General features: G+C 43.7%; 1 long non-coding RNA gene across 17 annotated transcripts in view; it reads left to right on the top strand.

Annotated features, from left to right (window-relative positions):
• LOC307189637 overlaps window positions 1–26,282 on the top strand; it is a 2,307,304-nt gene that overhangs the window by 1,619,027 nt on the left and 661,995 nt on the right. Inside the window, exon 11 of one of the 17 annotated variants that reach the window (XR_013829244.1) lies at window positions 13,364–13,444. The exons of 14 other annotated variants lie outside the window; for them this stretch is intronic. This is a non-coding gene — a long non-coding RNA (uncharacterized lncRNA). Of the gene's footprint in view, window positions 1–7,047; window positions 7,126–10,206; window positions 10,292–13,363; window positions 13,445–26,282 lie in introns of those variants that run through there. 2 more of the 17 variants (XR_013829245.1, XR_013829246.1) reach the window with 2 other exon arrangements.

Below are 26,282 nucleotides of genomic sequence, written 5' to 3'. Positions count from 1 at the left end.
GTTAAATTTGCCCGTCCAGACACCTCCAGTTAGCCTCTCATTGGTTCTCGCTATTCCTGTTCATCTTCCGCAGAAATTGCAAACTGTGCCAAACAGGAGGTTAAAGGCGCTGACTCTCCAAGTGGGGAGAGTGTTAGTAAAGCGTCTGGAATGTTGCACCCGAGTACCAGGGGAGGAAAACTGAGACATATTTGAACACGTCTCCCGATCACATGGTTGATCATACTCTGGGTTCCACATGCATGTTTTAGCTGAAGGAAGAATACCTTAAACCTGGGTAGTTGAAACCCGTGGAATGGGTACCATGCAATATGACTTCAAAGGGTCTTCATTTGCTCACCGAACATATCCAATCCTATCACTGCTACGTTTATGCCCCTGTACACATGCTTGATTCTCTTTCGGAGACATAGCAATCCATAGGTTTTAAGATACTTACTAGTCAGGTACATTCTTAGGCGTTTAATATGCGGTGTTGAGTCCTTTTCGTTGAGCAACGAGTAGCTCTTGTCTATTCCATATTTGGCTTAAGGAACTTTATCTGTGCTCATTTCAATCTCTGGTTTTATGCAGCACCCCAACTCACCTTTCCCCTTAAGCAAGCATAAGTTGGTTTTCTAAATTTGAGACCCTGTTCTGTTTTGGAATGCAGTTCCTGTGTAGCCAAGTTTAATTCCGTGTATTAGTGATATCTTATGATGTTTCTTTTTCTGTGTGACTTATTTCAGTTAGAATCATCGTACCTGAATCCACTCATTATCCTGCTACGGGCCTGATGACATAGATTTCATTGCTGAGTGATACTGCATTGTACGTAAGTACCACAAGTTCTTTATCCATTTTTCACTTTCTGTGATATTGAACTAGTACGGTAAACGAGGTTCTTGTAAACAGAGGCGTCCCAAACTTTGGGGTGGCTGTGTCTTTTTGATTTTAATTTCCCTAAGCTATAGGACCATAAGTGGCAGTGCCCTAGGCTCTGTTGCTTTGTTTTTTAGATGTTTCAGGAAACACCATACACTTCTCCCTAGTGTCTGTTGACAATTTACAGCCCGCCCATCAGCATAACAAGGCTCCCAGTTCTCCATGGCCTGTCCTGCCTTTCTGGATTTTACACTTTTTTCAGATGGCCCTTTTGACCGGGGGGAAGTGAGACTTCATTGTAGTGCAGATTTCCTTTGCAAGCTTGCTTGGTTGGCCAAAAAGGGCGTATGCGTTTTTTCCTGAATATATTCAGGAAAAAACGCATACGCCCTTTTTGGCCAAGTGCATCATTGTGGACGTTCTGCCTCTTTTCCTATGCTTTCAATGCAATTCCAGTCTACCTCCTGAAATCGGTTTCCTGCAATTCTGTCCCGCTTTCAAGTCCTCTTGGCAGCCTTACTTCAGTATATTTTTGGACGATATCTGTCATTTATAACTCTGCAGGTTTGTGAATTACAGTGCCCCTGAGCTCCTTTCTTCAACTCGCTTTCTTTTGAGCTGGCCGCAACACCGCAGGATGGCTTCAGGCCCTAATCTGGTTCCGGTACGGCACGCTGAGCCTTTGGTTATTTCCTCTTCCTGGTGGGAAATGAGAGTTAAATTTGCCCGTCCAGACACCTCCAGCTAGCCTCTCATTGGTTCTCGCTATTCCTGTTCATCTTCCGCAGAAATTGCAAACTGGGCCAAACAGGAGGTTAAAGGCGCTGACTCTCCAAGTGGGGAGACTGTTAGTAAAGCGTCTGGAATGTTGCACCCGAGTACCAGGGAAGGAAAACTGAGACATATTTGAACACGTCTCCCGTTCACATGGTTGATCATACTCTGGGTTCCACATGCATGTTTTAGCTGAAGGAAGAATACCTTAAACCTGGAGAGTTGAGACCCGTGTAATGGGTACCATGCAATATGACTTCAGAGGGTCTTCATTTGCTCACCGAACCTCTCCAATCCTATCACTGCTGCGTTTATGCCCCTGTACACATGCTTGATTCTCTTTTGGAGACATAGCAATCCATAGGTTTTACGATACTTACTAGTCAGGTACATTCTTAGGCGTTTAATATGCGGTGTTGAGTCCATTTCGTTGAGCAAGGAGTAGCTCTTGTCTATTCCATATTTGACTTAAGGAACTTTATCTGTGCTCATTTCAATCTCTGGTTTTATGCAGCACCCCACCTCACCTTTACCCTTAAGCAAGCATAAGTTGGTTTTCTAAATTTGAGACCCTGTTCTGTTCTGTAATTCAGTTCCTGTGTAGCCAAGTTTACATTCCGTGTATTACTGATATCTTATGATGGTTCTTTTTCTGTGTGACTTATTTCAGTTAGAATCATCATACCTGAATCCACTCATTGTGCTGCTAAGGGCCTGATGACATAGATTTCATTGCTGAGTGATATTGCTTTGTAAGTAAATACCACAACTTCTTTATCCATTTTTCACTTTCTGCGATGTTGAACTTGTACTGTAAATGAGGTTCTTGTAAACAGAGGCGTCCCAAACTTTGAGGTGGCTGTGTCTTTTTGATTTCAATTTCCCTAAGCTATAGGACCATAAGTGGCAGTGCCCTAGGCTCTGTTGCTTTGTGTTTTAGATGTTTCAGGAAACACCATACACTTCTCCCGAGTGTCTGTTGGCAATTTACATCCCGCCCATCAGCATAACAAGGCTCCCAGTTCTCCATGGCCTGTCCTGCCTTTCTGGATTTTACACTTTTTTCAGATGGCCCTTTTGACTGGGGGTAAGTGAGACTTCATTGTAGTGCAGATTTCCTTTGCAAGCTTGCTTGGTTGGCCAAAAAGGGCGTATGCGTTTTTTCCTGATTATATTCAGGAAAAAACGCATACGCCCTTTTTGGCCAAGTGCATCATTGTGGACGTTCTGCCTCTTTTCCTATGCTTTCAATGCAATTCCAGTCTACCTCCTGAAATCGGTTTCCTGCAATTCTGCCCCACTTTCAAGTCCTCTTGGCAGCCTTACTTCAGTCTATTTTTGGACGATAGCTGTCATTTATAACTCTGCAGGTTTGTGAATTACAGTGCCCCTGAGCTCCTTTCTTCAACTCGCTTTCTTGTGACCTGGCCGCAACACCGCAGGATGGCTTCAGGCCCTAATCTGGTTCTGGCCCGGCATGCTGAGCCTTTGGTTAATTCCTCTTCCTGGTGGGAAATGAGAGTTAAATTTGCCCGTCCAGACACCTCCAGCTAGCCTCTCATTGGTTCTCGCTATTCCTGTTCATCTTCCGCAGAAATTGCAAACTGGGCCAAACAGGAGGTTAAAGGGACTGACTCTCCAAGTGGGGAGAGTGTTAGTAAAGCGTCTGGAATGTTGCACCCGAGTACCAGGGGAGGAAAACTGAGACATATTTGAACACGTCTCCCGATCACATGGTTGATCATACTCTAGGTTCCACATGCATGTTTTAGCTGAAGGAAGAATACCTTAAACCTGGGTAGTTGAAACCTGTGGAATGGGTACCATGCAATATGACTTCAAAGGGTCTTCATTTGCTCACCGAACCTCTCCAATCCTAGCACTGCTGCGTTTATGCCCCTGTACACATGCTTGATTCTCTTTCGGAGACATAGCAATCCATAGGTTTTAAGATACTTACTAGTCAGGTACATTCTTAGGCGTTTAATATGGGGTGTTGAGTCCATTTCGTTGAGCAAGGAGTAGCTCTTGTCTATTCCATATTTGGCTTAAGGAACTTTATCTGTGCTCATTTCAATCTCTGGTTTTATGCAGCACCCCAACTCACCTTTACCCTTAAGCAAGCATAAGTTGGTTTTCTAAATTTGAGACCCTGTTCTGTTCTGTAATTCAGTTCCTGTGTAGCCAAGTTTACATTCCGTGTATTACTGATATCTTATGATGTTTCTTTTTCTGTGTGACTTATTTCAGTTAGAATCATCATACCTGAATCCACTCATTGTGCTGCTAAGGGCCTGATGACACAGATTTCATTGCTGAGTGATATTGCTTTGTAAGTAAATACCACAACTTCTTTATCCATTTTTCACTTTCTGCGATGTTGAACTTGTACTGTAAACGAGGTTCTTGTAAACTGAGCCGTTCCATACTTTGGGGTGGCTGTGTCTTTTTGATTTTAATTTCCCTAAGCTATAGGACCATAAGTGGAAGTGCCCTAGGTTCTGTTGCTTTGTTTTTTAGATGTTTCAGGAAACACCATACACTTCTCCCGAGTGGTTGTTGGCAGTTGACATCCCACCCATCAGCATAACAAGGCTCCCAGTTCTCCATGGCCTGTCCTGCCTTTCTGGATTTTACACTTTTTTCAGATGGCCCTTTTGACCGGGGGGGAGTGAGACTTCATTGTAGTGCAGATTTCCTTTGCAAGCTTGCTTGGTTGGCCAAAAAGGGCGTATGCGTTTTTTCCTGAATATATTCAGGAAAAAACGCATACGCCCTTTTTGGCCAAGTGCATCATTGTGGACGTTCTGCCTCTTTTCCTATGCTTTCAATGCAATTCCAGTCTACCTCCTGAAATCGGTTTCCTGCAATTCTGCCGCGCTTTCAAGTCCTCTTGGCAGCCTTACTTCAGTCTATTTTTGGACGATAGCTGTCATTTATAACTCTGCAGGTTTGTGAATTACAGTGCCCTGAGCTCCTTTCTTCAACTTGCTTTCTTGTGACCTGGCCGCAACACCGCAGGATGGCTTCAGGCCCTAATCTGGTTCCGGCACGGCACGCTGAGCCTTTGGTTATTTCCTCTTCCTGGTGGGAAATGAGAGTTAAATTTGCCCGTCCAGACACCTCCAGCTAGTCTCTCATTGGTTCTCGCTATTCCTGTTCATCTTCCACAGAAATTGCAAACTGGGCCAAACAGGAGGTTAAAGGCGCTGGCTCTCCAAGTGGGGAGAGTGTTAGTAAAGCGTCTGGAATGTTGCACCCGAGTACCAGGGGAGGAAAACTGAGACATATTTGAACACATCTCCCGATCACACGGTTGATCATACTCTGGGTTCCACATGCATGTTTTAGCTGAAGGAAGAATACCTTAAACCTGGAGAGTTGAGACCCGTGTAATGGGTACCATGCAATATGACTTCAAAGGGTCTTCATTTGCTCACCGAACCTCTCCAGTCCTATCACTGCTGCGTTTATGCCCCTGTACACATGCTTGATTCTCTTTCGGAGACATAGCAATTCATAGGTTTTAATATACTTACTAGTCAGGTACATCCTTAGGCGTTTAATATGCGGTGTTGAGTCCATTTCATTGAGCAAGGAGTAGCTCTTGTCTATTCCATATTTGGCTTAAGGAACTTTGTGCTCATTTCGATCTCTGGTTTTATGCAGCACCCCAACTCACCTTTCCCCTTAAGCAAGCATAAGTTGGTTTTCTAAATTTGAGACCCTGTTCTGTTCTGTAATTCAGTTCCTGTGTAGCCAAGTTTCCATTCCGTGTATTACTGATATCTTATGATGTTTCTTTTTCTGTGTGACTTATTTCAGTTAGAATCATCGTACCTGAATCTACTCATTATGCTGCTACGGGCCTGATGACATAGATTTCATTTCTGAGTGATACTGCATTGTACGTAAGTACCACAAGTTCTTTATGCATTTTTCACTTTCTGTGATATTGAACTTGTACGGTAAATGATGTTCTTGTAAACAGAGGCGTCCCAAACTTTGGGGTGGCTGTGTCTTTTTGATTTTAATTTCCCTAAGCTATAGGACCATAAGTGGATGTGCCCTAGGTTCTGTTGCTTTGTTTTTTAGATGTTTCAGGAAACACCATACACTTCTCCCGAGTGTCTGTTGGCAATTTACATCCCGCCCATCAGCATAACAAGGCTCCCAATTCTCCATGGCCTGTCCTGCCTTTCTGGATTTTACACTTTTTTCAGATGGCCCTTTTGACCAGGGGGAAGTGAGACTTCATTGTAGTGCAGATTTCCTTTGCAAGTTTGCTTGGTTGGCCAAAAAGGGCGTATGCGTTTTTTCCTGAATATATTCAGGAAAAAACGCATACGCCCTTTTTGGCCAAGTGCATCATTGTGGACGTTCTGCCTCTTTTCCTATGCTTTCAATGCAATTCCAGTCTACCTCCTGAAATCGGTTTCCTGCAATTCTGCCCCGCTTTCAAGTCCTCTTGGCAGCCTTACTTCAGTATATTTTTGGACGATAGCTGTCATTTATAACTCTGCAGGTTTGTGAATTACAGTGCCTCTGAGCTCCTTTCTTCAACTCGCTTTCTTGTGACCTGGCCGCAACACCGCAGGATGGCTTCAGGCCCTAATCTGGTTCCGGTACGGCGCGCTGAGCCTTTGGTTAATTCCTCTTCCTGGTGGGAAATGATAGTTAAATTTGCCCGTCCATACACCTCCAGCTAGTCTCTCATTGGTTCTCGATATTCCTGTTCATCTTCCGCAGAAATTGCAAACTGGGCCAAACAGGAGGTTAAAGGGACTGACTCTCCAAGTCGGGAGAGTGTTAGTAAAGCGTCTGGAATGTTGCACCCGAGGACCAGGGTACGAAAACTGAGACATATTTGAACACGTCTCCCGATCACATGGTTGATCATACTCTGGGTTCCACATGTATGTTTTAGCTGAAGGAAGAATACCTAAAACATGGGTAGTTGAAACCCGTGGAATGGGTACCATGCAATATGACTTCAAAGGGTCTTCATTTGCTCACCGAACCTCTCCAGTCCTATCACTGCTGCGTTTATGCCCCTGTACACATGCTTGATTCTCTTTCGGAGACATAACAATGCATAGGTTTTAAGATACTTACTAGTCAGTTATATTCTTAGGCGTTTAATATGCGGTGTTGAGTCCATTTCGTTGAGCAAGGAGTAGCTCTTGTCTATTCCATATTTGGCTTAAGGAACTTTATCTGTGCTCATTTCAATCTCTGGTTTTATGCAGCACCCCAACTCACCTTTCCCCTTAAGCAAGCATAAGTTGGTTTTCTAAATTTGAGACCCTGTTCTGTTCTGTAATTCCGTTCCTGTGTAGCCAAGTTTCCATTCCGTGTATTAGTGATATCTTATGATGTTTCTTTTTCTGTGTGACTTATTTCAGTTAGAATCATCGTACCTGAATGCACTCATTATGCTGCTACGGGCCTGATGACATAGATTTCATTGCTGAGTGATAATGCATTGGACGTAAGTACCACTAGTTCTTTATCCATTTTTCACTTTCTGTGATATTGAACTTGTACGGTAAACGAGGTTCTTGTAAACAGAGGCGTCCCAAACTTTGGGGTGGCTGTGTCTTTTAGATTTTAATTTCCCTAAGCTATAGGACCATAAGTGGAAGTGCCCTAGGCTCTGTTGCTTTGTTTTTTAGATGTTTCAGGAAACACCATACACTTCTCCCGAGTGGTTGTTGGCAATTTACATCCCGCCCATCAGCATAACAAGGCTCCCAGTTCTCCATGGCCTGTCCTGCCTTTCTGGATTTTACACTTTTTTCAGATGGCCCTTTTGACTGGGGGGAAGTGAGACTTCATTGTAGTGCAGATTTCCTTTGCAAGCTTGCTTGGTTGGCCAAAAAGGGCGTATGCGTTTTTTCCTGAATATATTCAGGAAAAAACGCATATGCCCTTTTTGGCCAAGTGCATCATTGTGGACGTTCTGCCTCTTTTCCTATGCTTTCAATGCAATTCCAGTCTACCTCCTGAAATCGGTTTCCTGCAATTCTGCCCCGCTTTCAAGTCCTCTTGGCAGCCTTACTTCAGTCTATTTTTGGACGATAGCTGTCATTTATAACTCTGCAGGTTTGTGAATTACAGTGTCCCTGAGCTCCTTTCTTCAACTCGCTTTCTTGTGACCTGGCCGCAACACCGCAGGATGGCTTCAGGCCCTAATCTGGTTCTGGCACGGCACACTGAGCCTTTGGTTAATTCCTCTTCCTGGTGGGAAATGAGAGTTAAATTTGCCCGTTCAGACACCTCCAGCTAGTCTCTCATTGGTTCTCGCTATTCCTGTTCATCTTCCGCAGAAATTTCAAAATGGGCCAAACAGGAGGTTAAAGGGACTGACTCTCCAAGTCGGGAGAGTGTTAGTAAAGCGTCTGGAATGTTGCACCCGAGTACCAGGGTACGAAAACTGAGAAATATTTGAACACGTCTCCCGATCACATGGTTGATCATACTCTAGGTTCCACATGCATGTTTTAGCTGAAGGAAGAATACCTTAAACCTGGGTAGTTGAAACCTGTGGAATGGGTACCATGCAATATGACTTCAAAGGGTCTTCATTTGCTCACCGAACCTCTCCAATCCTAGCACTGCTGCGTTTATGCCCCTGTACACATGCTTGATTCTCTTTCGGAGACATAGCAATCCATAGGTTTTAAGATACTTACTAGTCAGGTACATTCTTAGGCGTTTAATATGGGGTGTTGAGTCCATTTCGTTGAGCAAGGAGTAGCTCTTGTCTATTCCATATTTGGCTTAAGGAACTTTATCTGTGCTCATTTCAATCTCTGGTTTTATGCAGCACCCCAACTCACCTTTACCCTTAAGCAAGCATAAGTTGGTTTTCTAAATTTGAGACCCTGTTCTGTTCTGTAATTCAGTTCCTGTGTAGCCAAGTTTACATTCCGTGTATTACTGATATCTTATGATGTTTCTTTTTCTGTGTGACTTATTTCAGTTAGAATCATCATACCTGAATCCACTCATGGTGCTACTAAGGGCCTGATGACACAGATTTCATTGCTGAGTGATATTGCTTTGTAAGTAAATACCACAACTTCTTTATCCATTTTTCACTTTCTGCGATGTTGAACTTGTACTGTAAACGAGGTTCTTGTAAACAGAGCCGTTCCAAACTTTGGGGTGGCTGTGTCTTTTTGATTTTAATTTCCCTAAGCTATAGGACCATAAGTGGAAGTGCCCTAGGTTCTGTTGCTTTGTTTTTTAGATGTTTCAGGAAACACCATACACTTCTCCCGAGTGGTTGTTGGCAATTTACATCCCGCCCTTCAGCATAACAAGGCTCCCAGTTCTCCATGGCCTGTCCTGCCTTTCTGGATTTTACACTTTTTTCAGATGGCCCTTTTGACCGGGGGGAAGTGAGACTTCATTGTAGTGCAGATTTCCTTTGCAAGCTTGCTTGGTTGGCCAAAAAGGGCGTATGCGTTTTTTCCTGAATATATTCAGGAAAAAACGCATACGCCCTTTTTGGCCAAGTGCATCATTGTGGACGTTCTGCCTCTTTTCCTATGCTTTCAATGCAATTCCAGTCTACCTCCTGAAATCGGTTTCCTGCAATTCTGCTGCGCTTTCAAGTCCTCTTGGCAGCCTTACTTCTGTCTATTTTTGGACGATAGCTGTCATTTATAACTCTGCAGGTTTGTGAATTACAGTGCCCCTGAGCTCCTTTCTTCAACTCGCTTTCTTTTGAGCTGGCCGCAACACCGCAGGATGGCTTCAGGCCCTAATCTGGTTCCGGTACGGCACGCTGAGCCTTTGGTTATTTCCTCTTCCTGGTGGGAAATGAGAGTTAAATTTGCCCGTCCAGACACCTCCAGCTAGCCTCTCATTGGTTCTCGCTATTCCTGTTCATCTTCCGCAGAAATTGCAAACTGGGCCAAACAGGAGGTTAAAGGCGCTGACTCTCCAAGTGGGGAGAGTGTTAGTAAAGCGTCTGGAATGTTGCACCCGAGTACCAGGGGAGGAAAACTGAGACATATTGGAACACGTCTCCCGATCACATGGTTGATCATACTCTGGGTTCCACATGCATGTTTTAGCTGAAGGAAGAATACCTAAAACCTGGGTAGTTGAAACCCGTGGAATGGGTACCATGCAATATGACTTCAAAGGGTCTTCATTTGCTCACCGAACCTCTCCAATCCTATCATGCTGCATTTATGCCCCTGTACACATGCTTGATTCTCTTTCGGAGACATAGCAATCCATAGGTTTTAAGATACTTACTAGTCAGGTACATTCTTAGGTGTTTAGTATGCGGTGTTGAGTCCATTTCGTTGAGCAAGGAGTAGCTCTTGTCTATTCCATATTTGGCTTAAGGAACTTTATCTGTGCTCATTTCAATCTCTGGTTTTATGCAGCAACCCAACTCACCTTTCCCCTTAAGCAAGCATAAGTTGGTATTTTAAATTTGAGAACCTGTTCTGTTTTGGAATTCAGTTCCTGTGTAGCCAAGTTTACATTCCGTGTATTACTGATATCTTATGATGTTTCTTTTTCTGTGTGACTTATTTCAGTTAGAATCATCGTACCTGAATCTACTCATTATGCTGCTTCGGGCCTGATGACATATATTTCATTGCTGAGTGATACTGCATTGTACGTAAGTACCACAAGTTCTTTATCCATTTTTCACTTTCTATGATATTGCACTTGTACGGTAAACGAGGTTCTTGTAAACAGAGGCGTCCCAAACTTTGGGGTGGCTGTGTCTTTTTGATTTTAATTTCCCTAAGCTATAGGACCATAAGTGGAAGTGCCCTAGGCTCTGTTGCTTTGTTTTTTAGATGTTTCAGGAAACACCATACACTTCTCCTGAGTGTCTGTTGGCAATTTACATCCCGCCCATCAGCATAACAAGGCTCCCAGTTCTCCATGGCCTGTCCTGCCTTTCTGGATTTTACACTTTTTTCAGATGGCCCTTTTGACCGGGGGGAAGTGAGACTTCATTGTAGTGCAGATTTCCTTTGCAAGTTTGCTTGGTTGGCCAAAAAGGGCGTATGCGTTTTTTCCTGAATATATTCAGGAAAAAACGCATACGCCCTTTTTGGCCAAGTGCATCATTGTGGACGTTCTGCCTCTTTTCCTATGCTTTCAATGCAATTCCAGTCTACCTCCTGAAATCGGTTTCCTGCAATTCTGCCGCGCTTTCAAGTCCTCTTGGCAGCCTTACTTCAGTCTATTTTTGGACGATAGCTGTCATTTATAACTCTGCAGGTTTGTGAATTACAGTGCCCCTGAGCTCCTTTCTTCAACTCGCTTTCTTGTGACCTGGCCGCAACACCGCAGGATGGCTTCAGGCCCTAATCTGGTTCTGGCACGGCACACTGAGCCTTTGGTTATTTCCTCTTCCTGTTGGGAAATGAGAGTTAAATTTGCCCGTCCAGACACCTCCAGCTAGTCTCTCATTGGTTCTCGATATTCCTGTTCATCTTCCGCAGAAATTGCAAACTGAGCCAAACAGGAGGTTAAAGGGACTGACTCTCCAAGTCGGGAGAGTGTTAGTAAAGCGTCTGGAATGTTGCACCCGAGTACCAGGGTACGAAAAGTGAGACATATTTGAACACGTCTCCCGATCACATGGTTGATCATACTCTAGGTTCCACATGCATGTTTTAGCTGAGGGAAGAATACCTTAAACCTGGGTAGTTGAAACCCGTGGAATGGGTACCATGCAATATTACTTCAAAGGGTCTTCATTTGCTCACCGAACCTCTCCAATCCTATCACTGCTGCGTTTATGCCCCTGTACACATGCTTGATTCTCTTTCGGAGACATAGCAATCCATAGGTTTTAAGATACTTACTAGTCAGGTACATTCTTAGGCGTTTAATATGCGTTGTTGAGTCCATTTCGTTGAGCAAGGAGTAGCTCTTGTCTATTCCATATTTGGCTTAAGGAACTTTATCTGTGCTCATTTCAATCTCTGGCTTTATGCAGCACCCCAACTCACCTTTACCCTTAAGCAAGCATAAGTTGGTATTCTAAATTTGAGACCCTGTTCTGTTCTGTAATTCAGTTCCTGTGTAGCCAAGTTTCCATTCCGTGTATTACTGATATCTTATCATGTTTCTTTTTCTGTGTGACTTATTTCAGTTAGAATCATCATACCTGAATCCACTCATTGTGCTGCTAAGGGCCTGATGACACAGATTTCATTGCTGAGTGATATTGCTTTGTAAGTGAATACCACAACTTCTTTATCCATTTTTCACTTTCTGCGATGTTGAACTTGTACTGTACACGAGGTTCTTGTAAACAGAGCCGTTCCAAACTTTGGGGTGACTTGTCGTTTTGATTTTAATTTCCCTAAGCTATAGGACCATAAGTGGAAGTGCCCTAGGCTCTGTTGCTTTGTTTTTAAGATGTTTCAGGAAACACCTTACACTTCTCCCGAGTGTCTGTTGGCAATTTACATCCCGCCCATCAGCATAACAAGGCTCCCAGTTCTCCATGGCCTGTCCTGCCTTTCTGGATTTTACACTTTTTTCAGATGGCCCTTTTGACCGGGGGGAAGTGAGACTTCATTGTAGCGCAGATTTCCTTTGCAAGCTTGCTTGGTTGGCCAAAAAGGGCGTATGCGTTTTTTCCTGAATATATTCAGGAAAAAACGCATACGCCCTTTTTGGCCAAGTGCATCATTGTGGACGTTCTGCCTCTTTTCCTATGCTTTCAATGCAATTCCAGTCTACCTCCTGAAATCGGTTTCCTGCAATTCTGCCCCGCTTTCAAGTCCTCTTGGCAGCCTTACTTCAGTCTATTTTTGGACGATAGCTGTCATTTATAACTCTGCAGGTTTGTGAATTACAGTGCCCCTGAGCTCCTTTCTTCAACTCGGTTTCTTGTGAGCTGGCCGCAACACCGCAGGATGGCTTAAAGCCCTAATCTGGTTCCGGCACGGCACGCTGAGCCTTTGGTTAATTCCTCTTCCTGGTGGGAAATGAGAGTTAAATTTGCCCGTCCAGACACCTCCAACTAGCCTCATTGGTTCTCGCTATTCCTGTTCATCTTCCGCAGAAATTGCAAACTGGGCCAAACAGGAGGTTAAAGGGATTGACTCTCCAAGTCGGGAGAGTGTTAGTAAAGCGTCTGGAATGTTGCACCCGAGTACCAGGGTACGAAAACTGAGACATATTTGAACACGTCTCCCGATCACATGGTTGATCATACTCTACGTTCCACATGCATGTTTTAGCTGAAGGAAGAATACCTTAAACCTGGGTAGTTGAAACCCGTGGAATGGGTACCATGCAATATGACTTCAAAGGGTCTTCATTTGCTCACCGAACCTCTCCAATCCTATCACTGTTGCGTTTATGCCCCTGTACACATGCTTGATTCTCTTTCGGAGACATAGCAATCCATAGGTTTTAAGATACTTACTAGTCAGGTACATTCTTAGGCGTTTAATATTCGGTGTTGAGTCCATTTCGTTGAGCAAGGAGTAGCTCTTGTCTATTCCATATTTGGCTAAAGGAACTTTATCTGTGCTCATTTCAATCTCTGGTTTTATGCAGCACCCCAACTCACCTTTACCCTTAAGCAAGAATAAGTTGGTTTTCTAAATTTGAGACCCTGTTCTGTTCTGTAATTCTGTACCTGTGTAGCCAAGTTTACATTCCGTGTATTACTGATATCTTATGATGTTTCTTTTTCTGTGTGACTTATTTCAGTTAGAATCATCATACCTGAATCCACTCATTGTGGTGCTAAGGGCCTGATGACACAGATTTCATTGCTGAGTGATATTGCTTTGTAAGTAAATACCACAACTTCTTTATCCATTTTTCACTTTCTGCGATGTTGAACTTGTACTGTAAACGAGGTTCTTGTAAACAGAGCCGTTCCAAACTTTGGGGTGGCTGTGTCTTTTTGATTTTAATTTCCCTAAGCTATAGGACCATAAGTGGAAGTGCCCTAGGTTCTGTTGCTTTGTTTTTTAGATGTTTCAGGAAACACCATACACTTCTCCCGAGTGGTTGTTGGCAATTTACATCCCGACCATCAGCATAACAAGGCTCCCAGTTCTCCATGGCCTGTCCTGCCTTTCTGGATTTTACACTTTTTTCAGATGGCCCTTTTGACCGGGGGGAAGTGAGACTTCATTGTAGTGCAGATTTCCTTTGCAAGCTTGCTTGGTTGGCCAAAAAGGGCCTATGCGTTTTTTCCTGAATATATTCAGGAAAAAACGCATACGCCCTTTTTGGCCAAGTGCATCATTGTGGACGTTCTGCCTCTTTTCCTATGCTTTCAATGCAATTCCAGTCTACCTCCTGAAATCGGTTTCCTGTAATTCTGCCCCGCTTTCAAGTCTTCTTGGCAGCCTTACTTCAGTCTATTTTTGGACGATAGCTGTCATTTATAACTCTGCAGGTTTGTGAATTACAGTGCCCCTGAGCTCCTTTCTTCAACTCGCTTTCTTGTGAGCTGGCCGCAACACCGCAGCATGGCTTCAGGCCCTAATCTGGTTCCGGCACGGCACGCTGAGCCTTTGGTTAATTCCTCTTCCTGGTGGGAAATGAGAGTTAAATTTGCCCGTCCAGACACCTCCAGCTAGTCTCTCATTGGTTCTCGCTATTCCTGTTCATCTTCCACAGAAATTGCAAACTGGGCGAAACAGGAGGTTAAAGGGACTGATTCTCCAAGTCGGGAGAGTGTCAGTAAAGCGTCTGGAATGTTGCACCCGAGTATGAGGGTACGAAAACTGAGACATATTTGAACACGTCTCCCGATCACATGGTTGATCATACTCTAGGTTCCACATGCATGTTTTAGCTGAAGGAAGAATACCTTAAACCTGGGTAGTTGAAACCCGTGGAATGGATACCATGCAATATGACTTCAAAGGGTCTTCATTTGCTCACCGAACCTCTCCAATCCTATCACTGCTGCGTTTATGCCCCTGTACACATGCTTGATTCTCTTTCGGAGACATAGCAATCCATAGGTTTTAAGATACTTACTAGTCAGGTACATTCTTAGGCGTTTAATATGAGGTGTTGAGTCCATTTCGTTGAGCAAGGAGTAGCTCTTGTCTATTCCATATTTGGCTTAAGGAACTTTATCTGTGCTCATTTCAATCTCTGGTTTTATGCAGCACCCCAACTCACCTTTACCCTTAAGCAAGCATAAGTTGGTTTTCTAAATTTGAGACCCTGTTCTGTTCTGTAATTCAGTTCCTGTGTAGCCAAGTTTACATTCCGTGTATTACTGATATCTTATGATGTTTCTTTTTCTGTGTGACTTATTTCAGTTAGAATCATCATACCTGAATCCACTCATTGTGCTGCTGAGGGCCTGATGACACAGATTTCATTGCTGAGTGATATTGCTTTGTAAGTAAATACCACAACTTCTTTATCCATTTTTCACTTTCTGCGATGTTGAACTTGTACTGTAAACGAGGTTCTTGTAAACAGAGCCGTTCCAAACTTTGGGGTGGCTGTGTCTTTTTGATTTTAATTTCCCTAAGCTATAGGACCATAAGTGGAAGTGCCCTAGGCTCTGTTGCTTTGTTTTTTAAATGTTTCAGGAAACACCATACACTTCTCCCGAGTGGTTGTTGGCAATTTACATCCCGCCCATCAGCATAACAAGGCTCCCAGTTCTCCAAGGCCTGTCCTGTCTTTCTGGATTTGACACTTTTTTCAGATGGCCCTTTTGACCGGGGGGAAGTGAGACTTCATTGTAGTGCAGATTTCCTTTGCAAGCTTGCTTGTTTGGCCAAAAAGGGCGTATGCGTTTTTTCCTGATTATATTCAGGAAAAAACGCATATGCCCTTTTTCGCCAAGTGCATCATTGTGGACGTTCTGCCTCTTTTCCTATGCTTTCAATGCAATTCCAGTCTACCTCCTGAAATCGGTTTCCTACAATGCTGCCCCGCTTTCAATTCCTCTTGGCAGCCTTACTTCAGTCTATTTTTGGACGATAGCTGTCATTTATAACTCTGCAGGTTTGTGAAATACAGTGCCCCTGAGCTCCTTTCTTCAACTCGCTTTCTTGTGAGCTGGCCGCAACACCGCAGGATGGCTTCAGGCCCTAATCTGGTTCTGGCACGGCACGCTGAGCCTTTGGTTAATTCCTCTTCCTGGTGGGAAATGAGAGTTAAATTTGCCCGTCCAGACACCTCCAGCTAGTCTCTCATTGGTTCTCGCTATTCCTGTTCATCTTCCGCAGAAATTGCAAACTGGGCCAAACAGGAGGTTAAAGGGACTGACTCTCCAAGTCGGGAGAGTGTTAGTAAAGCGCCTGGAATGTTGCACCCGAGTACCAGGGGAGGAAAACTGAGACATATTTGAACACGTCTCCCGTTCACATGGTTGATCATACTCTGGGTTCCACATGCATGTTTTAGCTGAAGAAAGAATACCTTAAACCTGGAGAGTTGAGACCCGTGGAATGGTTACCATGCAATATGACTTCAAAGGGTCTTCATTTGCTCACCGAACCTCTCCAATCCTATCACTGCTGCGTTTATGCCCCTGTACACACGCTTGATTCTCTTTTGGAGACATAGCAATCCATAGGTTTTAAGATACTTACTAGTCAGGTACATTCTTAGGCGTTTAATAAGGGGTTTTGAGTCCATTTCGTTGAGCAAGGAGTAGCTCTTGTCTATTCCATATTTGGCTTAAGGAACTTTATCTGTGCTCATTTCAATCTCCGGTTTTATGCAGCACCCCAACTCACCTTTACCCTTAAGCAAGCATAAGTTGGTTTTCTAAATTTGAGACCCTGTTCTGTTTTGGAATGCAGTTCATGTGTAGCCAAGTTTACATTCCGTGTATTAGTGATATCTTATGATGTTTCTTTTTCTGTGTGACTTATTTCAGTTAGAATCATCATACCTGAATCCACTCATTGTGCTGCTAAGGGCCTGATGACACAGATTTCATTGCTGAGTGATATTGCTTTGTAAGTAAATACCACAACTTCTTTATCCATTTTTCACTTTCTGCGATGTTGAACTTGTACTGTAAACGAGGTTCTTGTAAACAGAGCCGTTCCAAACTTTGGGGTGGCTGTTTCTTTTTCATTTTAATTTCCGTAATCTATAGGACCATAAGTGGAAGTGCCCTAGGTTCTGTTGCTGTGTTTTTTAGTTGTTTCAGGAAACACCATACACTTCTCCCAAGTGGTTCTTGGCAATTTACATCCCGCCCATTAGCATAACAAGGCTCCCAGTTCTCCATGGCCTGTCCTGCCTTTCTGGATTTTACACTTTTTTCAGATGGCCCTTTTGACCGGGGGGAAGTGAGACTTCATTGTAGTGCAGATTTCCTTTGCAAGCTTGCTTGGTTGGCCAAAAAGGGCGTATGCGTTTTTTCCTGAATATATTCAGGAAAAAACGCATACGCCCTTTTTGGCCAAGTGCATCATTGTGGACGTTCTGCCTCTTTTCCTATGCTTTCAATGCAATTCCAGTCTACCTCCTGAAATCGGTTTCCTGCAATTCTGCCCCGCTTTCAAGTCCTCTTGGCAGCCTTACTTCAGTCTATTTTTGGACGATAGCTCTCATTTATAACTCTGCAGGTTTGTGAATTACAGTGCCCCTGAGCTCGTTTCTTCAACTCGCTTTCTTGTGACCTGGCCGCAACACCGCAGGATGGCTTCAGGCCCTAATCTGGTTCCGGCACGGCACGCTGAGTCTTTGGTTATTTCCTCTTCCTGGTGGGAAATGAGAGTTAAATTTGCCCAACCAGACACCTCCAGCTATTCTTTCATTGGTTTTCGCTATTCCTGTTCATCTTCCACAGAAATTGCAAACTGGGCCAAACAGGAGGTTAAAGGGACTGACTCTCCAAGTCGGGAGAGTGTTAGTAAAGCGTCTGGAATGTTGAACCCGAGTACCAGGGGAGGAAAACTGAGACATATTTGAACACGTCTCCCATTCACATGGTTGATCATACTCTGGGTTCCACATGCATGTTTTAGCTGAAGAAAGAATACCTTAAACCTGGAGAGTTGAGACCCGTGGAATGGTTACCATGCAATATGACTTCAAAGGGTCTTCATTTGCTCACCGAACCTCTCCAATCCTATCACTGCTGCGTTTATGCCCCTGTACACACGCTTGATTCTCTTTTGGAGACATAGCAATCCATAGGTTTTAAGATACTTACTAGTCAGGTACATTCTTAGGCGTTTAATATGGGGTTTTGAGTCCATTTCGTTGAGCAAGGAGTAGCTCTTGTCTATTCCATATTTGGCTTAAGGAACTTTATCTGTGCTCATTTCAATCTCTGGTTTTATGCAGCACCCCAACTCACCTTTCCCCTTAAGCAAGCATAAGTTGGTTTTCTAAATTTGAGACCCTGTTCTGTTTTGGAATGCAGTTCCTGTGTAGCCAAGTTTACATTCCGTGTATTACTGATATCTTATGATGTTTCTTTTTCTGTGTGACTTATTTCAGTTAGAATCATCATACCTGAATCCACTCATTGTGCTGCTAAGGGCCTGATGACACAGATTTCATTGCTGAGTGATATTGCTTTGTAAGTAAATACCACAACTTCTTTATCCATTTTTCACTTTCTGCGATGTTGAACTTGTACTGTAAACGAAGTTCTTGTAAACAGAGCCGTCCCAAACTTTGGGGTGGCTGTGTCTTTTTGATTTTAATTTCCCTAAGCTATAGGACCATAAGTGGAAGTGCCCTAGGTTCTGTTGCTTTGTTTTTTAGATGTTTCAGGAAACACCATACACTTCTCCCGAGTGGTTGTTGGCAATTTACATCCCGCCCATCAGCATAACAAGGCTCCCAGTTCTCCATGGCCTGTCCTGCCTTTCTGGATTTTACACTTTTTTCAGATGGCCCTTTTGACCGGGGGGAAGTGAGACTTCATTGTAGTGCAGATTTCCTTTGCAAGCTTGCTTGGTTGGCCAAAAAGGGCGTATGCGTTTTTTCCTGAATATATTCAGGAAAAAATGCATACGCCCTTTTTGGCCAAGTGCATCATTGTGGACGTTCTGCCTCTTTTCCTATGCTTTCAATGCAATTCCAGTCTACCTCCTGAAATCGGTTTCCTGCAATTCTGCCCCGCTTTCAAGTCCTCTTGGCAGCCTAACTTCAGTCTATTTTTGGACGATAGCTGTCATTCATAACTCTGCAGGTTTGTGAATTACAGTGCCCCTGAGCTCCTTTCTTCAACTCGCTTTCTTTTGAGCTGGCCGCAACACCGCAGGATGGCTTCAGGCCCTAATCTGGTTCCGGCCCGGCACACTGAGCCTTTGGTTATTTCCTCTTCCTGGTGGGAAATGAGAGTTAAATTTGCCCGTCCAGACACCTCCAGCTAGCCTCTCATTGGTTCTCGCTATTCCTGTTCATCTTCCGCAGAAATTGCAAACTGTGCCAAACAGGAGGTTAAAGGCGCTGACTCTCCAAGTGGGGAGAGTGTTAGTAAAGCGTCTGGAATGTTGCACCCGAGTACCAGGGGAGGAAAACTGAGACATATTTGAACACGTCTCCCGATCACACGGTTGATCATACTCTGGGTTCCCCATGCATGTTTTAGCTGAAGGAAGAATACCTAAAACCTGGGTAGTTGAAACCCGTGGAATGGGTACCATGCAATATGACTTCAAAGGGTCTTCATTTGCTCACCGAACCTCTCCAATCCTATCACTGCTGCGTTTATGCCCCTGTACACATGCTTGATTCTCTTTCGGAGACATAGCAATCCATAGGTTTTAAGATACTTACTAGTCAGGTACATTCTTAGGCGTTTAATATGCGGTGTTGAGTCCATTTCGTTGAGCAATGAGTAGCTCTTGTCTATTCCATATTTGGCTTAAGGAACTTTATCTGTGCTCATTTCAATCTCTGGTTTTATGCAGCACCCCAACTCACCTTTCCCCTTAAGCAAGCATAAGTTGGTTTTCTAAATTTGAGAACCTGTTCTGTTCTGTAATTCAGTTCCTGTGTAGCCAAGTTTACATTCCGTGTATTACTGATATCTTATGATGTTTCTTTTTCTGTGTGACTTATTTCAGTTAGAATCATCGTACCTGAATCTACTCATTATGCTGCTACGGGCCTGATGACATAGATTTCATTGCTGAGTGATACTGCATTGTACGTAAGTACCACAAGTTCTTTATCCAGTTTTCACTTTCTGTGATATTGAACTTGTACGGTAAACGAGGTTCTTGTAAACAGAGGCGTCCCAAACTTTGGGGTGGCTGTGTCTTTTTGATTTTAATTTCCCTAAGCTATAGGACCATAAGTGGAAGTGCCCTAGGCTCTGTTGCTTTGTTTTTTAGATGTTTCAGGAAACACCATACACTTCTCCCGAGTGTCTGTTGGCAATTGACATCCCGCACATCAGCATAACAAGGCTCCCAGTTCTCCATGGCCTGTCCTGCCTTTCTGGATTTTACACTTTTTTCAGATGGCCCTTTTGACCGGGGGGAAGTGAGACTTCATTGTCGTGCAGATTTCCTTTGCAAGCTTGCTTGGTTGGCCAAAAAGGGCGTATGCGTTTTTTCCTGAATATATTCAGGAAAAAACGCATACGCCCTTTTTGGCCAAGTGCATCATTGTGGACGTTCTGCCTCTTTTCCTATGCTTTCAATGCAATTCCAGTCTACCTCCTGAAATCGGTTTCCTGCAATTCTGCCCCGCTTTCAAGTCCTCTTGGCAGCCTTACTTCAGTCTATTTTTGGACGATAGCTGTCATTTATAACTCTGCAGGTTTGTGAATTACAGTGCCCCTGAGCTCCTTTCTTCAACTCGCTTTCTTGTGACCTGGCCGCAACACCGCAAGATGTCTTCAGGCCCTAATCTGGTTCCGGTACGGCACGCTGAGCCTTTGGTTATTTCCTCTTCCTGGTGGGAAATGAGAGTTAAATTTGCCCATACAGACACCTCCAGCTAGCCTCTCATTGGTTCTCGCTATTCCTGTTCATCTTCCGCAGAAATTGCAAACTGGGCCAAACAGGAGGTTAAAGGCGCTGACTCTCCAAGTGGGGAGAGTGTTAGTAAAGCGTCTGGAATGTTGCACCCGAGTACCAGGGGAGGAAAACTGAGACATATTTGAACACGTCTCCCGTTCACATGGTTGATCATACTTGGGTTCCACATGCATGTTTTAGCTGAAGGAAGAATACCTTAAACCTGGAGAGTTGAAACCCGTGTAATGGGTACCATGCAATATGACTTCAAAGGGTCTTCATTTGCTCACCGAACCTCTCCAATCCTATCACTGCTGCGTTTATGCCCCTGTACACACGCTTCATTCTCTTTTGGAGACATAGCAATCCATAGGTTTTAAGATACTTACTAGTCAGGTACATTCTTAGGCGTTTAATATGGGGTGTTGAGTCTATTTCGTTGAGCAAGGAGTAGCTCTTGTCTATTCCATATTTGGCTTAAGGAACTTTATCTGTGCTCATTTCAATCTCTGGTTTTATGCAGCACCCCAACTCACCATTCCCCTTAAGCAAGCATAAGTTGGTTTTCTAAATTTGAGACCCTGTTCTGTTCTGTAATTCAGTTCCTGTGTAGCCAAGTTTACATTCCGTGTATTAGTGATAACTTATGATGTTTCTTTTTCTGTGTGACTTATTTCAGTTAGAATCATCATACCTGAATCCACTCATTGTGCTGCTATGGGCCTGATGACACAGATTTCATTGCTGAGTGATATTGCTTTGTAAGTAAATACCACAATTTCTTTATCCATTTTTCACTTTCTGCGATGTTGAACTTGTACTGTAAACGAGGTTCTTGTAAACAGAGCCGTTCGAAAGTTTGGGGTGGCTGTGTCTTTTTGATTTTAATTTCCCTAAGCTATAGGACCATAAGTGGCAGTGCCCTAGGCTCTGTTGCTTTGTTTTTTAGATGTTTCAGGAAACACCATACACTTCTCCCGAGTGGTTGTTGGCAATTTACATCCCGCCCATCAGCATAACAAGGCTCCCAGTTCTCCATGGCCTGTCCTGCCTTTCTGGATTTTACACTTTTTTCAGATGGCCCTTTTGACCGGGTGGAAGTGAGACTTCATTGTAGTGCAGATTTCCTTTGCAAGCTTGCTTGGTTGGCCAAAAAGTGCGTATGCGTTTTTTCCTGAATATATTCAGGAAAAAACGCATACGCCCTTTTTGGCCAAGTGCATCATTGTGGACGTTCTGCCTCTTTTCCTATGCTTTCAATGCAATTCCAGTCTACCTCTTGAAATCGGTTTCCTGCAATTCTGCCCCGCTTTCAAGTCCTCTTGGCAGCCTTACTTCAGTATATTTTTGGACGATAGCTGTCATTTATAACTCTGCAGGTTTGTGAATTACAGTGCCCCTGAGCTCCTTTCTTCAACTCGCTTTCTTGTGACCTGGCCGCAACACCGCAGGATGGCTTCAGGCCCTAATCTGGTTCCGGTACGGCACGCTGAGCCTTTGGTTATTTCCTCTTCCTGGTGGGAAATGAGAGTTAAATTTGCCCATCCAGACACCTCCAGCTAGCCTCTCATTGGTTCTCGCTATTCCTGTTCATCTTCCGCAGAAATTGCAAACTGGGCCAAACAGGAGGTTAAAGGCGCTGACTCTCCAAGTGGGGAGAGTGTTAGTAAAGCGTCTGGAATGTTGCACCCGAGTACCAGGGGAGGAAAACTGAGACATATTTGAACACGTCTCCCGTTCACATGGTTGATCATACTTGGGTTCCACATGCATGTTTTAGCTGAAGGAAGAATACCTTAAACCTGGAGAGTTGAGACCCGTGTAATGCGTACCATGCAATATGACTTCAAAGGGTCTTCATTTGCTCACCGAACCTCTCCAATCCTATCACTGCTGCGTTTATGCCCCTGTACACACGCTTGATTCTCTTTTGGAGACATAGCAATCCATAGGTTTTAAGATACTTACTAGTCAGGTACATTCTTAGGTGTTTAATATGGGGTGTTGAGTCCATTTCGTTGAGCAAGGAGTAGCTCTTATCTATTCCATATTTGGCTTAAGGAACTTTATCTGTGCTCATTTCAATCTCTGGTTTTATGCAGCACCGCAACTCACCTTTCCCCTTAAGCAAGCATAAGTTGGTTTTCTAAATTTGAGACACTGTTCTGTTTTGGAATTCAGTTTCTGTGTAGCCAAGTTTACATTCCGTGTATTAGTGATATCTTATGATGTTTCTTTTTCTGTGTGACTTATTTCAGTTAGAATCATCATACCTGAATCCACTCATTGTGCTGCTAAGGGCCTGATGACACAGATTTCATTGCTGAGTGATATTGCTTTGTAAGTAAATACCACAAGTTCTTTATCCATTTTTCACTTTCTCCGATGTTGAACTTGTACTGTAAACGAGGTTCTTGTAAACAGAGCCGTTCCAAACTTTGGGGTGGCTGTGTCTTTTTGATTTTAATTTCCCTAAGCTATAGGACCATAAGTGGAAGTGCCCTAGGTTCTGTTGCTTTGTTTTTTAGATGTTTCAGGAAACACCATACACTTCTCCCGAGTGGTTGTTGGCAATTTACATCCCGCCCATCAGCAGAACAAGGCTCCCAGTTCTCCATGGCCTGTCTTGCCTTTCTGGATTTTACACTTTTTTCAGATGGCCCTTTTGACCGAGGGGAAGTGAGACTTCATTGTAGTGCAGATTTCCTTTGCAAGCTTGCTTGGTTGGCCAAAAAGGGCGTATGCGTTTTTTCCTGAATATATTCAGGAAAAAACGCATACGCCCTTTTTGGCCAAGTGCATCATTGTGTACGTTCTGCCTCTTTTCCTATGCTTTCAATGCAATTCCAGTCTACCTCCTGAAATCGGTTTCCTGCAATTCTGCCCCGCTTTCAAGTCCTCTTGGCAGCCTTACTTCAGTCTATTTTTGGACGATAGCTGTCATTTATAAGTCTGCAGGTTTGTGAATTACAGTGCCCCTGAGCTCCTTTCTTCAACTCGCTTTCTTGTGACCTGGCCGCAACACCGCAGGATGGCTTCAGGCCCTAATCTGGTTCTGGCACGGCACGCTGAGCCTTTGGTTAATTCCTCTTCCTGGTGGGAAATGAGAGTTAATTTTGCCCGTCCAGACACCTCCAGCTAGTCTCTCATTGGTTCTCGCTATTCCTGTTCATCTTCCGCAGAAATTGCAAACTGGGCCAAACAGGAGGTTAAAGGGACTGACTCTCCAAGTCGTGAGAGTGTTAGTAAAGCGTCTGGAATGTTGCACCCGAGTACCAGGGGAGGAAAACTGAGACATATTTGAACACGTCTCGCGATCACATGGTTGATCATACTCTAGGTTCCACATGCATGTTTTAGCTGAGGAAGAATACCTTAAACCTGGGTATTTGAAACCCGTGGAATGGGTACCATGCAATATGACTTCAAAGGGTCTTCATTTGATCACCGAACCTCTCCAATCCTATCACTGCTGCGTTTATGCCCCTGTACACATGCTTGATTCTCTTTCGGAGACATAGCAATCCATAGGTTTTAAGATACTTACTAGTCAGGTACATTCTTAGGCGTTTAATATGCGGTGTTGAGTCCATTTCGTTGAGCAAGGAGTAGCTCTTGTCTATTCCATATTTGGCTTAAGGAAATTTATCTGTGCTCATTTCAATCTCTGGTTTTATGCAGCACCCCAACTCACCTTTCCCCTTAAGCAAGCATAAGTTGGTTTTCTAATTTTGAGACCCTGTTCTGTTCTGTAATTCAGTTCCTGTGTAGCCAAGTTTACATTCCGTGTATTAGTGATATCTTATGATGTTTCTTTTTCTGTGTGACTTATTTCAGTTAGAATCATCGTACCTGAATCCACTCATTATGCTGCTACGGGCCTGATGACATAGATTTCATTGCTGAGTGATACTGCATTGTACGTAAGTACCACAAGTTCTTTATCCATTTTTCACTTTCTGTGATATTGAACTTGTATGGTAAACGAGGTTCTTATAAACGGAGGCGTCCCAAACTTTGGGGTGGCTGTGTCTTTTTGATTTTAATTTCCCTAAGCTATAGGACCATAAGTGGAAGTGCCCTAGGCTCTGTTGCTTTGTTTTTTAGATGTTTCAGGAAACACCATACACTTCTCCCGAGTGGTTGTTGGCAATTTACATCCCGCCCATCAGCATAACAAGGCTCCCAGTTCTCCATGGCCTGTCCTGCCTTTCTGGATTTTACACTTTTTTCAGATGGCCCTTTTGCCCGGGGGGAAGTGAGACTTCATTGTAGTGCAGATTTCCTTTGCAAGCTTGCTTGGTTGGCCAAAAAGGGCGTATGCGTTTTTTCCTGAATATATTCAGGAAAAAACGCATACGCCCTTTTTGGCCAAGTGCATCATTGTGGACGTTCTGCCTCTTTTCCTATGCTTTCAATGCAATTCCAGTCTACCTCCTGAAATCGGTTTCCTGCAATTCTGCCCCGCTTTCAAGTCCTCTTGGCAGCCTTACTTCAGTCTATTTTTGGACGATAGCTGTCATTTATAACTCTGCAGGTTTGTGAATTACAGTGCCCCTGAGCTCCTTTCTTCAACTTGCTTTCTTGTGACCTGGCCGCAACACCGCAGGATGGCTTCAGGCCTTAATCTGGTTCCGGCACGGCACGCTGAGCCTTTGGTTATTTCCTCTTCCTGGTGGGAAATGAGAGTTAAATTTGCCCGTCCAGACACCTCCAGCTAGCCTCTCATTGGTTCTCGCTATTCCTGTTCATCTTCCGCAGAAATTGCAAACTGGGCCAAACAGGAGGTTAAAGGGACTGACTCTCCAAGTCGGGAGAGTGTTAGTAAAGCATCTGGAATGTTGCACCCGAGTACCAGGGTACGAAAACTGACATATTTGAACACGTCTCCCGATCACATGGTTAATCATACTCTAGGTTCCACATGCATGTTTTAGCTGAAGGAAGAATACCTTAACTCTGGGTAGTTGAAACTCGTGGAATGGATACCATGCAATATGACTTCAAAGGGTCTTCATTTGCTCACCGAACCTCTCCAATCCTATCACTGCTGCGTTTATGCCCCTGTACACATGCTTGATTCTCTTTCGGAGACATAGCAATCCATAGGTTTTAAGATACTTACTAGTCAGGTACATTCTTAGGCTTTTAATATGCGGTGTTGAGTCCATTTCGTTGAGCAAGGAGTAGCTCTTGTCTATTCCATATTTTACTTAAGGGACTTTATCTGTGCTCATTTCAATCTCTGGTTTTATGCAGCACCCCAACTCACCTTTACCCTTAAGCAAGCATAAGTTGGTTTTCTAAATTTGAGACCCTGTTCTGGTTTGGAATGCAGTTCCTGTATAGCCAAGTTTACATTCCGTGTATTACTGATATCTTATGATGTTTCTTTTTCTGTGTGACTTATTTCAGTTAGAATCATCATACCTGAATCCACTCATTGTGCTGCTAAGGGCCTGATGACACAGATTTCATTGCTGAGTGATATTGCTTTGTAAGTAAATACCACAACTTTTTTATCCATTTTTCACTTTCTTCGATGTTGAACTTGTACTGTAAACGAGGTTCTTGTAAACAGAGCCGTTCGAAACTTTGGGGTGGCTGTGTCTTTTTGATTTTAAATTCCCTAAGCTATAGGACCATAAGTGGAAGTGCCCTAGGCTCTGTTGCTTTGTTTTTTAGATGTTTTAGGAAACACCA

This window comes from Stenella coeruleoalba, assembly GCF_951394435.1.
Source record: "Stenella coeruleoalba genome assembly, chromosome: 7".
Classification (NCBI taxonomy): Eukaryota; Metazoa; Chordata; class Mammalia; order Artiodactyla; family Delphinidae; genus Stenella; species Stenella coeruleoalba.
The sequence above is the reverse complement of the archived record's forward strand: the minus strand, read 5'-3'. Positions and strand labels throughout refer to the sequence as shown.